Source organism: Lissotriton vulgaris, chromosome 8, assembly GCF_964263255.1.
Source record: "Lissotriton vulgaris chromosome 8, aLisVul1.2, whole genome shotgun sequence".
Taxonomy (NCBI): Eukaryota; Metazoa; Chordata; class Amphibia; order Caudata; family Salamandridae; genus Lissotriton; species Lissotriton vulgaris.
Window position 1 is genome coordinate 1,239,427,733 of NC_141696.1, and position 17,591 is coordinate 1,239,445,323.

General features: G+C 42.9%; 1 protein-coding gene across 1 annotated transcript in view; it reads left to right on the forward strand.

The window, feature by feature from the left end:
• The first annotated feature begins 4,666 nt into the window (after positions 1 to 4,666).
• Positions 4,667 to 17,591, forward strand: part of KATNAL1 (katanin catalytic subunit A1 like 1) — a 321,796-nt gene continuing 308,871 nt past the window's right edge. The window contains exon 1 of the mRNA XM_086935151.1: positions 4,667 to 4,802. The gene's annotated coding sequence lies outside the window, so the exon portion shown is untranslated. The remainder of the gene's footprint in view (positions 4,803 to 17,591) is intronic.

Below are 17,591 nucleotides of genomic sequence, written 5' to 3' on the forward strand. Positions count from 1 at the left end.
GACCCTAGTCATACACTGCTCCTGACGAAGGCAATATGCCCTTTCAGCACACTTACCCAGCTACTGACCCGAATGGAACAGAAAATAGACTCCCTAGTGGCAGATATCCTACACCTACACAAGACCTTCCCAACCGGATTAAGCCACCTTGCTAACACACTCCGGGTAGCTACAGACCTTTCCCCTATACAGCCTCTTCCATGGCGCACCAATCCTATGAGGAATCAGGCACATCGACCTAGCCGAGCTATGCACCCCATTTCAGAAAGAGAAGCAGATGATATCAACGACTCTTACCTCACAATAAGCCAGAACACAGCCCCTTTTGCAATCCCAGTTTTAGTGAGCACTTATAGAAGCCCTAGACATGTCCTCTCGCCCAGACCTCCTGCTCAATACATTTCTATACATAAAGCACACACCAACACTGAGGATCCCTGTCCTCTATTGTGCAAGCCCCTGTAGATTAGCGTACAACACACCACAGATATTGCTGAAGTTATACTCGAGGAAGAAATAGACATCGCATTCCTCACAGAATCCTGGCTCAATGACCATTCTACCCCCATCCTAGAACTTCTCACCCCTCCAGGCTACAACATCAGAAGACACGACAGACCGATCAAAACAGGTGGCGGCCTAGCTATCATTCATAAAGAAGGAATACAGCTTACCAGATTAAAATCCACAGAATACCTGACTCTTGAGTACCTAGGTGTTGAACTTACAGTCAAAGGCACCACACCTATTAAATTTCACACCATCTACCACCCTCCTGTTGAGCGTAACCTCTTCGCTGAAGAACTAACCGACCTAATAACTTGCTTCTCCCAGAAATGGAAGGCGTGTTCCTGGGAGACTTCAATATCCACTGCAACAACCCAGAAGACACTACAACCCAGAACCACTCCAACCAACTTGAAATTACCAACCTCAAACAACTCTGCAATGAACCAACACACATCAAAGGAGCAACACTGGATACGACCACCACCTCATACTGTTTAATATTGACTCACATATCAGAAGCAAACCAATAAAACATGACAAACCTAAGCACTGGACAAAGAATATCAAAGGAGTTCCCATAACCAAACTGGAATCCAGGATTCAAGCCCATCTTCAACCCCAGCCTTCCACTATGACAGGCAATGACCTCACAGCCCACTTTAATTCCACAATGACAGAGGTGTTAGATCAAGTAGCACCACTCAAACTCAAACATTTGAGATCTGTCAAATCTAAATATTGGTTCAAAGTTGATCTTAATAAAAAAAAACGACAACTCAGACAATCAGAAAGGATTGAAGACTAAACCCTTCGACCCTTCACCTAGCGCAACACAGATCAACTCGGTTGGCATATAAAAAACACATTTTTAGAGAAAATGCCACTTTTTTCCGCAGCCAACTAGACCAGGCGAAAAATAGACCTAGAGAACTCTTCAACATTGTTAAAATTTAAACAAACGGCACACCCCCACAGTAATAAAAGGCCCCAAAGGATCGATGCGAAGAAATCGCCATCTTCTTCACATATTAAGGCAAAAAAATTGAGCAATCCTTCATCCAAACCTCAAATTCTCCCACCCTCGCAACCTGTCCCCCTTTAACCACACCTGACCGAACAGATCGAAATCTTACCACTGACAACGAGGCTACCTCTCAACTGAAAAATGACGCTAATTGATCGAACTTCGAACTAAAGTTGGAAATCGAAGACTTCAATAAAATTGCAAACTTAAAGCCTACTTCCCACACTATGGACCTAGTTCGCATCCACAATAGTAAAAAAACTCAACCACATCATTGCCCCTTTCTGGACAAAAATCATCAACTCCTCTCTCACATCAGCTAGGACAAATCACACCTAAATCAAGAAACCAGGGGTCGACCCCAACAAGCTCATCAACCTCAGAACTATCTCCAACCTTCCGTTCCTAGCTAAAACACTGGAGATGTGCATTCAACAACTCCACAAACATATCGCTGACTTCAACCTCCTCGACACCTTTCAATTGGGTTTCAGGAAAGGTTGTAGCACCGAAACAGCGATGCTCAATATTGCAGAAGATATCCACAGAGCCTTAGATGAAGGTGAATCCTGTCTCCTCATCCTTACTGACTTATCAGCGGCATTCGACACAATAAACCATCTAGCGTTACTTGAGACTCTGAAGAGGCGCTTTGGCATTAATGGCACAGTACTAAAATGGTTCACTTCCTTCCTTCAGCACAGTTCACAACAGATTAAAATCAACTCCTGCCTCTCTGTATCAACACGAGTAAAACTTGGAATCTTGCAAGGATTGATCCTCTCACCATCCCTCTTCAATCTCTTCATGGAACCCCTGGCAATTATTCTGAAACAAGAAGGGGTTAAATACCACCTATATGCAGAGGACACACAAATATAATACAAAATCAAATCACCCAGTGACGTCTGACACCTCAATGTCACGCTAACCAAGATCCGTACCTGGTTTAATGCAAACCACTTAAAACTGAACCCGGACAAAAAAGAATTAATATTGTTCTCTCCGAAAAGTAACCACCGACCAATTCAAGACTGGCTCAAGGACCTTGATGCTCTAAACTGCTCCTCCATTCTATTCGACTCAGTAAAGTCACTAGGCATTACCCTGGAAAAGACTTGTCAATGAAGGACCACATCAAGAACTCTGCAAAAGGTGCGCTTTACTCTCCTAAACACCTCAAGAAAATTAAACCTTTCATTCCCCAAGACGATCTCAAGACAATAGTACAATTCCAAGTCCTTTCTAAAATGGACTATGGGAACACCATCCTAGCAGGGTCACCAAAAGCTCACCTAGCCCCACTAAGGTCAGTCCTTAACATGGCAGCTTGACTCATAACTGGTGTAAAAAAATTTGAACACGTCACACCAACCCTCGACGCACTCAACTGGCTTTCCATGGAAGGTAGATGTATTTGCAAACTGACCTGCATCAAACACATGGCCCTTCACGCCCAATCCCCCAACTACCTAAACAGCAAACTAGTAAAAACAGGAAAATCCAGAACTCTGAGAAGCACCAACTCGCTTCTCATCCCTCCGAAACTGAAAAGAAAAATGACCCAGTGCCGATCATTCTCTGGTAACGTACCCAGGATGTGGAACGCACTCCATACTGACCTCAAATGCAACCCCTCCTTCTCTTGCTTCAAAAAGGACCTAAAACTCCTTCTCCTCAACCAATACTTTACCGACCATGTCAACCAACAAAGGCATTAATAACCTAATGGACTCCCCCCTCGCTTTGACTTTCAAGGACGGGGTTATCAGACTGCTTCAACCACCTGCGTCTTTCTCCCCTCAGTCGATACAGAAGTATTATGTATTTGCTTATATCTTTATGCATCCTCATGTCCTACGATGCTACGCAATTTTTCTTTTCCTATGTGTATGTAAAGCACTCTGATATCCACGGGTCTAGCTAGCGCTATATAAAACTTTATCAATAAATAAAAATAAATTAAGGACATGAATGTAGGGCCTGATAGGGGCCGTTTCGATGTAGGATTTAAATTACTTCTAGATCTGACCCAGAAGGACAACTTAAGCCCTAAGCCAGTGCCGGCGCTAGGCATGGGCAGCGTGGGCAGCTGCCCAGGGCCTCGCACTCCGCCCACCAGCATGGGGCCACGCACTGGTGATGTGTCCTGGCGATCCATTTCAAAGAAAGGTGCCAACTTTCTTTGAAATGGAGGGGCCCCCCTCCCTTGGCCTCTCAGGGATGGTATCTGGATACATAAGGGAGGGAGACACTCCCTTCAATTGATACCCATTCACAGACACTGTGAATGGACAATGCTGGACATGTGAATGCTGGACAATAGGCCTCCCACAGTGTCTGTTAATGGTCTCCTTGAAAGGGGCCACTTATCTACATTAGAGGGGCCTTGCACATTCCCTTTTAGCCCAGGGCCTCGCAAATCCTAGAACCGGCCCTGCCCTATGCTTAACATTTTGACAGTGGACTCGTTACATTTAGCCAATTTCCATATTGTTCTTTAACTATCAGGCACAAACGTGGCTCCAGTCGAACTACCAATAAGCACACATGGCAGTTGAAAGGTCTGAACGGTATGAAAAACATACGTTTTTGGTTTGTCCTTCAGAAAAGCACCTTCTGTATTCCCATACCCAATAGCTTTTACTACACTCCGCGTACGTGTCACGGAACTATTCCAAATGCGCCAAACACAAAAGCACCGGAATTCGCGGAGAAGAACTGAATATCTCTAAAATCATCTGCTGTCACTGATGCCAAACAGCGGATGACCCTGCAATATGACTTTTTAAATACATCCTTCGCCAACGTCGGCGGCAGAAGCCTTACGAAGAACGTGCCGGTGATGTGAGGAGTTTTGAACGGGAAGATTAGCTACATGCCCAGTGCCAGTTACCTCATTTCGATGATAACAATTATACATAGAGTACTTCCGGGTCATTTTCGAACCAATGGGATTATTTAAGAGAGCTGGACAGACATCCTAAAGAAATGCCCTGAGTCTATCAATCAATGTGAAGTAGCTTTCCGATTGCCCCGCCCGGCTTTCACTGGTTGGCTGGGCGGGTCCTGTGCATGGATTTCCTTTGGAAGGGCCTGGTCTTGTTATAGCCTTCTTTTTAAGGGCGATGGGTTTTTTTTGGTTCTCCGACCTGGCAACGCTGCATGGCAACATTGTTTAGAACCCTTCGTGTGTTAAAATCGGTTGAAGCCTGAAGCAAAGTACAGTCATCTGGATTTTAAAAAATCATCTGTCGGGAGACAGAAGGTAAGGCACCAATACCGGGGACTCTCTCTTGATTTTGCATGGTTGGCATGTATTAAATACATTTCAACCCTTTAACCCTACACCCATAATCCCCCTACGACAATCCATTGTGGTCATTTCGAGTCGAAAGTAGCGATGCACGCTTTCCATTTTATAGTGTATTTAATGTTGTTTTTCGTAGACAGAGGTGACTAGATACCGTGGTAGCGGAACGCGTGGCGCGTTTGGCAACAGTTGAACCGTAAACGCATGGACAAGCATAATTTAAGTTAACGGGACGGTAGTGCAAATCATAGCATAGCTAGTCCGGAAATTATACAGAGAAAATGTAGTCTGCATTCAAGATTTAATTTACAATGTTCTATTTTTGTTTTCTTGAAATGTCAAAGATGTAGACATTTACTTTTAATCAGGGCTTTAAGTCGGGAAAATACTGGTGGGGTGCTATAAAACGGGCGGAGAAAACATCAGAGGGGTGTGGCCTATCTAAGTAGGGGCGCGGTCTAAATAAAGATAACTAATGTAGCAGTACCCTCTGCTCTGACAAGCCTCTATAACTCCTCAGAGTGCCATCAGATGTGGAATTCCCCGCTCAGGTTCGCTCGCTCCCCTCCTTATTCGATACTAGTTTTCCTGACAAGTACTCTATTGTCTCTAAAATAGGAGTCCATATGCATATGAATAGAAGAACATAAAGTGGATCAATAGCACTGATATACACTCCACGGCAGAGGTAATAAATTAAAAAATGTGCTTTATGTAGTGTCTACTTCGTCCTGATGGTTTAAGGTTCTTTGGAACCTAGAATGTTATGCTTGCGGGTGTTCCCTGAATATCAGTTACTCCCTGGTAGCTGATGGATGGGGTGTTTACCAATAAACCTCTTAGACATACCACAATCTTGTATGTCCCTATTTTGCAGAACTTTTCACTTTACAAATTGGGTGGCTGATAATAGATGAGTTAATGCGATCCCGGGCGGGAGGGGCAAATACCATAGCCCAGTATATTTTGGAATGACTATGAATAAGGCAAAACAGTAGGATAATATGAGGCGAATAGAGCACTTGTTTTTAAATCAACCAACTTAAGGGGAGATTCGTGCTCATTATGTTCAATTCAGAAATAGAAGGATGTGTAGATCAATTCCAAGATAATCTAAAGAAGATCTACAGAGGAACTGAAACTTGTAGACAATGCATGATGATTTGATATTCTAATATATATATATATTATACTGTGTGCTCCCTTGTGTCTGGACAACGCTAAACCTCTCTGAAGAGCTGTAATGACAGCGAAACATGTGTCAGGGGTTGCTTTTATTCATTTCAGGTTGGCTTGGATGGTATTTTACCAATCCAAAGCTGTAATATTGTGCCTGGAGTGATAAATGGCTTTTGTCATTTTGCAGCTCGGCGTGGATAGCACTGTTCTAATCCTATTCTTAAAGACTTTGCTGTACAAATGGCAAAAGACTTTGTCCATTTCTATCACGGCGTGGATAGCACTTTGCTAATCCTTTGCTTAAAATCTTTGATAGAAAAGCGGACATTTGAGGTTAGCAAATTTAGAGTGTCGCTTGTGTTGAGGGTGCTCTATACAGGATCTGTCTTCCACCTAAACTTTGGGACTACGCAGAGTTCTCTCCTTCCTTTTTGCATAATTTATGTGTCACTCTATGCCGGCAAGGTCATTGTTTTGACTTATACTGGGTGCTCCCTTGTGTCTGGACAAAGCTAAACCTCTCTGAAGAGCTGTAATGACAGTTAAACACGTGTCAGGGGTTGCTTTTATTAATTTCAGGTTGGCTTGGATGGTATTATACCAATCCAAAGCTGTAATATTGTACCTGGAGTGATAAATGGCTTTTGTCATTTTACAGCTCGGCGTGGATAGCACTGTGCTAAACCTATGATTAAAGACTTTGCTATACAAATGGTAAAAGACTTTGTCCATTTCTATCTCGGCGTGGATAGCACTGTGCTAATCCTATGCTTAACAACTTTGTTAGAAAAGCAGACCTTTTTTTGGTGAGCAAATTTAGAGTGTTGCTGGTGTTGAGGGTGCTCTATACAGGAGCTACCTTCCACCTAAGCTTGGGAACTACCCAGAGTTCTCTCCTTTTTTGTATGTATATATGTGTATATATATATTCACAGAAAAAAACATAGGTTTCACACGCCCATATGGGTCGGTGGGGTTTACAGGGATTTTAATAAATGGGTCCTCGTTTTTGATATCGATATTCGCCTGTATGGTACAGGTCGTACGGTTATATCCACCTCACTTTTCGTTAGGGCAAAATTATCTATGAAAATAAAAGTTTAAAGGGGCTCTCGGAGGGGATCGGCCTGAATGGGCGGTTGTGTGTTTAACTTTTACCAGGCAAGCAAATGTATGTATTGTTAGTCCTGATGATGGTCCCGCAACACTGAGCATATGGGATCGAAACGTCGACTTGTTTTAAGTGTTTTCACAGACCTACTATTATGTTTAATTCATGCTGTGTCTAGCACTGTTTTTGGCACTACTTTCAATGTCTACTGAAGTATAAGTGGCCAACTATGCTCCTTCTTGCCTAAAAACTCCCCCTGTTTGTTCCTGGAAACGGTACAGGACTGTGCCCTTCCATACCCTAGTATCTTTCTCATTGAAAAAATAAATTACCCTGTCCGGCTGGACAGTGGTCAATGTAGTTCCCATTGTGGACTATTATTTATCAGACTTTGGATTTATATACTCTTGGGGACCATTGTTGTTTCTAAACTACAGTAGCAGCAGCAGCTGGAGCATCTGCACCACCACCACCACCACCACCATCACAAGGACCACCACAAAATCACATTGGTGGTGAAGAAGAAGAGGAGGAGGAGGAGGAGGAGAGAAGGCAGTTCCTGTCTGAAGACAATCCCCCATATAAACCTAAGGAGCACTTTATATGGGAGTTTTTTAAAATCCCAAGGGGTGCAAAAAAAGTTAATGCTGCAAAGGTAACCTGTCTCATCTGTGGTGCTGAACTTTCCAGGGGGAACGCTGCAAAAAAATATTCATTTGGCATTTCACACAATGCATCGCCACATGCAACGAAGGCACCCCAATAACTATTCTGCAGCAGAGGTCAGAGAACTGACCAGAAACCATCCCCAATCTTCTCCGAGCACCTCTAAACAACCCTCTCCATCGGGTCCTGAAACTAGAGAGATGGTCCCATGCATCCAACGCCAGTTTGGAGAATACAAGATTACTTGTATATTTTGTGGGACTACCATTTCTTATGGGGAGCAGAGCATCAAACTCATAAACCGTGCTGGAGACAACCACCGGTGCCGAAAGAAGCCTTAATTTTTTCCTGTTTTTTTTTTGCTCCAGTTGAGCTGTTTACAATTCCCTGTTTTTTGTTTGTCCCCATAAAAAATACAAAAAATATAAAACTGTTCCTAAAAGCCAAAAAAAGTATAAAATGTTCCAAAAAACAAAAAAAATATAAAACAACAAAAAGAATTAAAAAAAACAGTTCTTTTCAGAACTACCTCCAATTTTTAAAAAAATGCTACATTTTTTAAAAAAATCTGTCATTCTTTTTTCCCCATGGTACGCTCCACGGTGCGTGTACCGGGTGCTCCCCCCGCGCAAATCGGAAAAAAAATGTGTTTTTGCCCCCCTGGGCCCTTTTATGGCCCCCCCACATCAAACCTAAGGGGTCAGGGGGGGTCTACTCTACCCCCTTTTGGTCATTTCCCTCTTTGTTTTTGCCACCTGGCGGCCGCTCCGGACTGTTTGGAATGTTGACAGACACTCGAGAGCCAATCAGGTTTCCGCGCACCAACTCGCGTAGCGTGCTGGTTCGCGCCCCGATGCGCATAACGGAGGGCGCTTATAGATGTATTTTTTTTTAACCTAAATTACTCAAAATCCACTGCAGCACATATCTTGAGACATAGCAAAGGCACATCGGGCTACCAGTCCCTACAATTTTGCCAAGTTTGGTGGAAATCCATTCGGGCTAAAAGTGAGGTCGACCGCCCTATGGAAATTAACATGGGGAAAACACGTTTTGGGACCCCCCTTTTTTCTCGGCCCCCGCTTGACGAATCCCCCCACAAACTTTCAGGGAAGGACCGGAGCGCCGCCAGGCAAATTTGAGGTAATTTTCAGGCAGATTCCTCAACCGGCGCCAAAGTTATTCACAATAGAATGTAGCGATTTCCCTATTCAAAATAATCCTAACTATAACTACCTACTGGCGACCGCCAGTAGGTAATATATATATATTCACACACGTTATAGTTAGGAATTAGCATTTAAAAAAACCTTGCAAATTCACTGAAAAAACCAATGGTTTCACACGTTATAGTTAGCTGGACATTTCACTCATACAAAACCTTTGAAATTTCCCTGTTATAGTTAGTTCAGCTAACTATTACTCGCGCGATCGCAATGCACTGCTGATGACATCACATATTACATCACTCATGACATGGTCAGTGACATCACTCATGACATCACTGATGACATGTCTGACATCACTGATGACATCACTCATGACATCATCAAATGAATGTGTGTCTTTCTGAAAAATAAATATTTTTTATGTGTATATCTAAAGGTCGATGGAAGAATAAATGGGTAAATAAGTGTCTAAATGGATGTTTTTAATGTAAAAATGATTGGTTAACTGACTTATTAAGTGTATCTTAATGAATACATGTATTAGCGAGTAATGTTTCAATATTTAAATATATGTATCAGTGTCTCACTTTGTGTATAAGTGGCTGCATGGGTTAGTGAGTAGCTACATGAGTGTGTATGGGGGGTATTTTTTTATTTTGAGTATCAGTATGAGTGTCTGTATGGTTCAGTGGGGTATATTACTTAGCGCACAGATGTTTGAATGAGTGACTCATTATTTGTATGTATTTTGAAGACAGCATGTGTGCAAGACTGTATGGGTGGATGATTGTGTGTATGGGTGGGTTAGTGAGTGAATGACCGTCTCAATAGTGTATTCATGAGTAACTACATATGTTTTAAACTAGTGTATGTGAGTATTGATGTATATAACTGAGTATATGTGAGAGTTACAGTTTGGAAGAGTACCTATATAAATAAGTGTGTTTTTATAATTGATTGTTTAAGAGAGTAAATATGTGTACGTTTCTGTAGAAGTACGTGTAGTGGTGTGTGTATATAGCAGTATAATCAAGTAAATGGAGTTTAGATTTTTTTTGCATGTGTGAGTAACTATATGAATGAGTATTAATGTTTAACAGGATGTATAGGTGTTTGAGTACATATGATGAGTAAGTACATGTATGAGTGAGTATATAGAATTGTTGGTGAATGAGTGGATGTGTATGTAGATATTGGAATTACCTAATAGGTTGTTGTAATTCGTATTGGTATCTCCATTTTTAAGAAAATTTTAGTTTCTATTTTTGAATGTGTGTGTCAAAGGTTATTTTACGCTGAGAGGAGGTCTGCCACTTTGTCACAAGGATGATGTCATCAGTGATGTCATCAGTGATGTCATTTGACATGTCATCAGTGATGCCATGAGTGATGTCACTGACCATGTCATGAGTGATGTAATATGTGACATCATCAGCAGTGCTTTGCGGTTGCGCGAGTTATAGTTAGCTGAACTAACTATAACGGGGGAATTTCAAAGGTTTTGTATGAGTGAAATGTCCAGCTAACTATAACATGTGTGAAACCTATGTTTTTTTCAGTGAATTTGCAAGTTTTTTTTAATGCTAATGCCTAACTATGACGTGTGTGAAACCTATGGTTTTTTCAGTGAATTTCTAAGGTTTTTTCAATACTAATTCCTAACTATAACGTCTGTGAAATGTATGTTTTTTTTCAGTGATATTACAAAGTTTTTAAAATACTAATTCCTAACTATAATGAGTGTTAAACCTATGGTTTTTAGGTAAAATTCAAAGATTTTTAAAATGCTAATTTCTGTATCAATTTTTATATATTTTATATATTTATTTTTCCACAAACTGACTTTGTATATTGTAATACATTGACTGTATCCTGTAATATGCAACGGCACAGCTAGTTTTTATGATTTGGATGAAGTTGAACAGTATAGTCTACATCTTCAATCAACATATAAACACTGAAATTTGTTATTTAATCTTTTTTTTCTAACATGCGCGCAACGTGCCCGCACCTCGCTATATTTAAAAAAAAAAAAAAGTTTTTTTTTGCTTTTCTGGTTCCTTCAGGGACCCCCGAGAAGCCCTATGGGGTCAGAGAGTCTCTACCCTGCCCTCTTTTCACGTTCTCCACTATTGTTTTTGACTAACCTCTGCCTAGGGGGTGCGTGCACCTCGCGGTTTAAAAAAAATAAAAATATTTTTGCCCTTCGGGGTCCTTCAGGGACCCCCTGAGAAGGCCTAGGGGGTCAGGAAGTCTCCTCCCTGCCTCCTTTTCACGTTTTCCACTTTTGTTTTTGGCTCTCTTCTGCCTCGGACACAAAATGGCGGCCAACACTTTCTGGTTTCCACCGATTAGAATGTTGACAGACGTCTAACAACAAATCAGAATTCAGCTCGCGCACACCCGATTCGTGCACCGTGCACGCTTATAGATATATATATATATATATATATATATATCTCTCTCTATTTTTATATATATATATATATATATCTCTATTTTTTTTTTTTTCTTGTAATTTTCTCAGAAACTACTGGAAGGATTTACACCATTTAACCAAAAGCGTGATCTGCGAATCGGACACCATTTTGCCAAATTTGTGTAATTCCGTTCAGCAGTAGCCGAATCTAATCATCCTATGGAAATTAACATGAGGAAAACACGTTTTGGGACCCCCCTTTTTTCTCGGCCCCCGCTTAACGAATCTTCCCGAGACTTTCAGGGAAGGAGCGGAGCGGGCCATCTTCTTTGAGAAATTCGCGAAGATTCAACAACCGGCGCCAAAGTTATTCCCAATAGAAAGTTGCGGATTTCCTATGGAAACTAGGTCCTAACTATAACTACCTACTGGCAACCACCAGTAGGTTATTTATATATATATATATATATATATATATGGAGCAAGATTCTGTTCCCAGTTCTGACCACAGAAGTGACGGACCACCACACGATTCAGCAGAGTGTCACAGCGAACTTTTATTATCCATTCTGACAGCAGTTCAGGTAGGCATGACGCGTTTCGGGCAAGGACTGCCCTTGATCACATAACGGAAATGCAGATTGTATCACCTTAAATAGCGCACACACTCATTTTTTTCTTTCAGTAATCACACCACGTGTTCTAGTGATAAGTCAACATAGAAAACAGACTTTTTCAGCGTGTTAAAGTGTCTTAGATGTGCACACGGAATTACAACTTTGCCCATATAAATATGAGTATAGCAGCATGATACATATTGCACAAAAAATAGAAATTCTTTCAAATGTAGTTCTGTTTGCAACTGAAAATATGACCGCTTAAATGCGTATTGGCGTGTGCCCATATCAAGCCTTTGACATCATCCTTGAAACCGCAAAATACAACTGTCGTATCTGTAAATAGTAATCCAATTAATGATGCCAATTGCAATCAATAAATAACATATAAATATGTTAAAATAGTAGAAAAATATACCTCCGATAAAAAATAGTCAAAAGGTAATTTACATAAATGAATATTATGTTAAAATGATATTGCAAAAAATGGCAATTAATCTAATAACTGGATATAACGTAGCTGTTGTGTGGTCAAGTACATACATTGGCTCCTAAGAGTAGCACGCCTAAGGGTCCCGTTGCTGATAAAGAAAGAGTACTATATATAAAGTGCATAGTGCTGACCTATTATGGTTAGGGTGGCATCTCTACCCTCAAACCACTGGTTTTCTAAAACCATAGATAACCAAATATGTGCAAAGTTGACTTTCCATTATATAAAGTGCTGAGTGAGGTAAGTGCAACCTAGATAGTATAAAAGGTTTAAAAACAAAGTGATACTCGGGAGAGATATACAATCATAGGTTCAGTAAACGTAGCTCAAAGAACATAGTAAATTTAGTTACATCTTGTGTTATAGTAATATAGACACCTGGAGATTTAATGAGACCAGAAGTGACAAGACCAAATGAATTGGTGGATCGGGTGCAGGAAAAATAATTATTATAGCAGGAAGGTATGCATATCCTCCCTGTCATTAAGGCCATTGGGATGCTTGGAATCGAGATTAAGAATATATCTCGTCTCCAACTGCCTTAAAGCGTTATCTCTGTCCCCACCACGCTTGGGTGCCGGTGCCTGATCAATTACAAAGTAAGTGAGACAGTTGACGTCTTTGTTATGACTCACTTTGAAATGCCGGGCTACCGGATATGCCGGGTCACTATGGATGATGGCACGTATGTGCTGTAGGATGCGCATATGTACAGGATTTTTTGTGCTGCCAACATAACGCAAGCCGCAGGTACATGTGAGAACATAAATAGCGTACTCAGTGCGGCAGTCGTATTTTCCTCTTGTGGAAAGTGAGCCCATAATTCTATCGATGCCCAGGCTGCTGGCGCAAACCGCCTCTTAATTCCCATTCTGAATAATTACCAAATAAAGAGACGGGCGCTGGGAGCAGGAATCAAGAACAGAGTTTATTTCTCATGAGGAGAGCCAGTCATTTCGGACACGAAACACAGTGTCTTTCGGGAGGTGCTCTAACAAGTGAGCGTGAGACTCTGGTTTTTATACATTTGCAGAACATTTGATGATACAATCAGGTCAGTGTGTCGCAAAAGGAAAACATTCCTATAATCCTCGTGACGATCCTACTCCACATACGTTCACAATGGGGACCTTTGACCTGCTGATAAGAGGGGAGGGCAATCACGCAGCTGGGTGTTTTGGTAGGATGTACGCCTGATCATGGCCCAGGGGGGTGGGGTGGCTAGGCATACAATAAGGGCAGTAAATGGTATCCCCTGGCTTAGGCGATGGCCTCGGACATGTGTGGTCAGCCGGACTCGGGGGTAGGGGTCATCAAAGGAGTGGTATTCATATCTGCGTGGACAATCGAGCGCGGAGGGAAGGCTCGTCAACAGAGGGACATTCATGGAAGGGAAGGAGGTGCTGGTCAGGCGCGGCCGTGACTCTCAAGGACAGGGCTTTGCGGAAGAAGAGGGTTTATGACTTGTTCATGTGAGGAGAAGGAGGGGGTCAGGGTGCGTGCAGGGCTAGAGTCGCGCAGTGAGAGAGAGAGAGAGAGATCTTATGACCTGTACATGGGAGAACAGGGGCAGCCAGATACAACTGGGGGGGGGGGGGCTATGTCAGCTGAGGCGAAGGATGCTTCTTCGAGAGGGAAATGGGGAAGGCCTGGGTCAAGCAGGAGGGTTACCTTTCACATCAGGATCGCGTAGAGGGAGCGGGTTTCATGGCCTATACATGAGAGAGGGGGTGCAAGATACGCGCAGGAGGGAAGCTGGGGATTCTAATGGGTAAAAAGGGCCATGGTGCCTAGAATGGCCGTACATATGCACAGGGGTACGGGTTCTTACTGGCAGGGTGATACGGTCAATAATTTACAGTATCCATGGTGCCCACAGGGAGAGGAGTGGGAGAAGAAGTGAAATGAATGCTGTCTATGTACATAGATTTTGTCAGATTTCACAGTCGCCCCTTTTTACATAGCAGCAATCATTTCTGCAATTGACGGGTTTACAGGTAGGCAGGCATTGTTGATGAATTAGCATTTTGGTAATACTAACATGTGGCGTATAATCATAGGCAGTGAAGGTGGTGGGCGGATTGCAGTACATAGGGAATTACATTTTCGGTGTGCTCCTGACAATTAAACGCATTACATAGCATAAATCTTTCTAACTTAAAAATGTGACCAATGAACAGTTTTGACCAGGTAGTTGAGAGTGGAATTCGGTTCAATACACAGTATTTCTTCGTCACAGTGTCTTTTTATCAGCGAGCCATCACTGGTAGGCTCTAATCCCAGTGCTTGTCGTTGGCGCTGTTGAGCACCGGCGATGGAGCTATGGGTCCAGCTCGGTTCTATCCTTGCGCGTTGCAGGGTGCGGTCAGTCCTCTGCTGTTAGACCACAGTCCTGTTCCCTAAACAGTCCGTTTGGCGGCGCCTTATGCTCGGCACCTAGAGTTCTATGGCAACACCCTCTTCCCATAAAATTGCAGTTCTTTCCTTTGGCAAAAAGTCACGTGGGAAGGTGGGTGAATGTTGTTCAAATAGCCGATAGAGAGAGAGAGTGAGCGGAGTTGGGTCAGCGTTCCTGGGACACACAAAAGGGACCAAGGGAGCAAAGGATAACAAGCAGGCAGGCCCATCAATCGGGCCCAAAGAAGGGGGACGGAGACTCCAGGCACACGTGGGTTAGCAGACGGAGGGCTTCAGGGCAGCCCGTCATTTTTCATTTTCCACGTTGAAAGTGCTGTCTCGTCCGTATCTTGTTGCTCTGCAGCTCCACCTTCGGTCGAGGTCACACGTGTCCCAAGATCTGTAGCCAGGCTGTATGTCACATCCGACCCATCTCCTCCGGTGATCGTGAATCTTTGAATGGGTACAAGACAATGTTTTAGAGAAATGGCAGAAGAAGATATCTACGCATGTGAATTCCTCCCTCAATTCTACGCAGTTGGGAGATACGCTCACTGGTCACAGTCAGAGGTCCTATTACCAAGCAGTGCATGTGTCAGCATTCCTACTGAATTTATGGCATGTTTATTCGTTGTCCTGTTTATAACTCAGGTGAGGACAAATGACATTCCCATCAACTGTGCGTTACATCATATTCGACATTACGGAGCATTTCCCTTCAGGACTGGCCAACATTTTCAGACAGGGTGGGGGTGCTATCGTCGAGAATCGGGCAAAACAACATTTCCTCAAGGGTCAGCAGCTACCCATGGTCATTATGTTTATACCTGGGACAACGGAAGCGGTTCTATCAAAAATGGGGCGGGGATGCTTCGGGCGCTTGCGCTTGGGTGCAAAGGGGTGGGGCAATCTGGGTATTGGGTGTCAATCTAGACGTTGGCGTTCGTCTCTGAAGAACAGACATAGGATGCCATTGACATACAGTTCCCCTAGAAATGGCCTGATTTGGGGGACTTTAGTCGTCTTACCTGTCCTTTCCTTCTTAGCCAATTCAAGTTCATTCATTTTGCAGAAAGGAGAGGCAGTAACATGGCAAGATACAGTCATTTTAGTTTCGGTCAATTTCGCTGAACACCTTCGTGTTCAAATACGTATCAAATCGGACTGGTGCCGGTGGGGCACAATTTTACCAGAAAGATGGACAGAAAATAGGGAGGCTCTCAAAGAGAGTGAGAGTCGTCCGCAGTCTAAACGAGCCATTCGGTACACGTATGACATGTAAGGAGAGAGAGAGAGAGAGAGAGAGAGAGAGAGAGAGAGAGAGACGTGTACGAAAATAGGTCATTTAGTGCGCTCACAACACAGAATGGCAAAGGTCAGGTGACCTATAGATACAGACAGAGGGGAGACATAAATTCGTACGTTACATACACACAAACCCAGACAGGGAAGACAGCACATGTACTACACATATACAAAACATTCACAACAAGACAGAAAACAATTGTTAGTCTACAACATCTATTTCTATATATATATCCTACGTATCTTTACTATCCTATTTATCTACGTGCTTAGCTCTTTCTGCCTTTCCCCCCTTTTCCTTCTCGTTTGTCACGCCTGTGAGCGTTCCCAATTACCAATACTCACACCTCCGTTGGCTGATCGGAAATTAACCTGGTCATGCTAGTTACCCATGGTTGGATCTTAAACCATTTTTTCTGTTCCCTCCTTTGGTGGGAAGTTCTCCAGGCTGAGGCAACGGCAAGTATTGATCGGGAAAACAGTCGGACAGCTTGGCTATATCTGTAAGAGTGTGAGAAAGGGAGTAGTGCATTTTGAACATCGGCGACATTTCTAACTTCCTAGGCGGATGGTGCCGTGGCAACCCTTACCCGTACAATTTTTCTTTTTGTCCTTTCCCTACCTAGTCAAAACGTTCAGTCATTTCATCTAACGCGTCTTTTCTAGTCGATTTTATTTTTGTCACTCAGTACCTGTCCAGTCTCTATGTCAGTCCATCCTCCTATTGCTATGCTCTAAGGAGGAACAGTCATGTTTAAGTCTACGTCCTTTTATAAAAAAAAAAAACTTTTATTTGTCCTAAGGACCATGCTCACATTCCCCTTCTCCCCCTCTCGTCGGCGGTTCGGTCGTCGTCCATCCATACATCAGCCAGTGTTCCGACGTGACCTGCAGAAGGGAGGAAAAAGAAGGGGTGGGGGGCAACATTCAAAACCTCATCAACGTGCAGTAATCCGGAAACGTTTTACCTACCACATACTCGACCTATTTTCACGCAGTGCATTTCCCTACCATCACGGCGTTTAAGCCCAGATGGACCAGAGAGGTCAGACAGATAATCGTTGACGATCTGTGCGACATGAGCTACTTGGTCGTAACCTCTTTTGATCGGGTACAAGGGTGGCGGTCAGGTGGCATTTCTGTGGTGTCGTTTCAGGGCTTCTAAAGCACCTTTCCGGCTGCCTGTCACACATAGTGTGGCTGCTAAATATCGGGTCCTTTTTAACCTTTAGCCTTCATCATACTTTCTCGTTGCTCATAGTAGCAATACATTTAAAACTCATTAATGCAATCCGCTACAACGATGCTTTCGTTTCCAAAATACCTTTAATAAAGAGGGTTGACACATAAATACAGGCCTACAACCCGGTGGGCTAGCCACGGAGCAG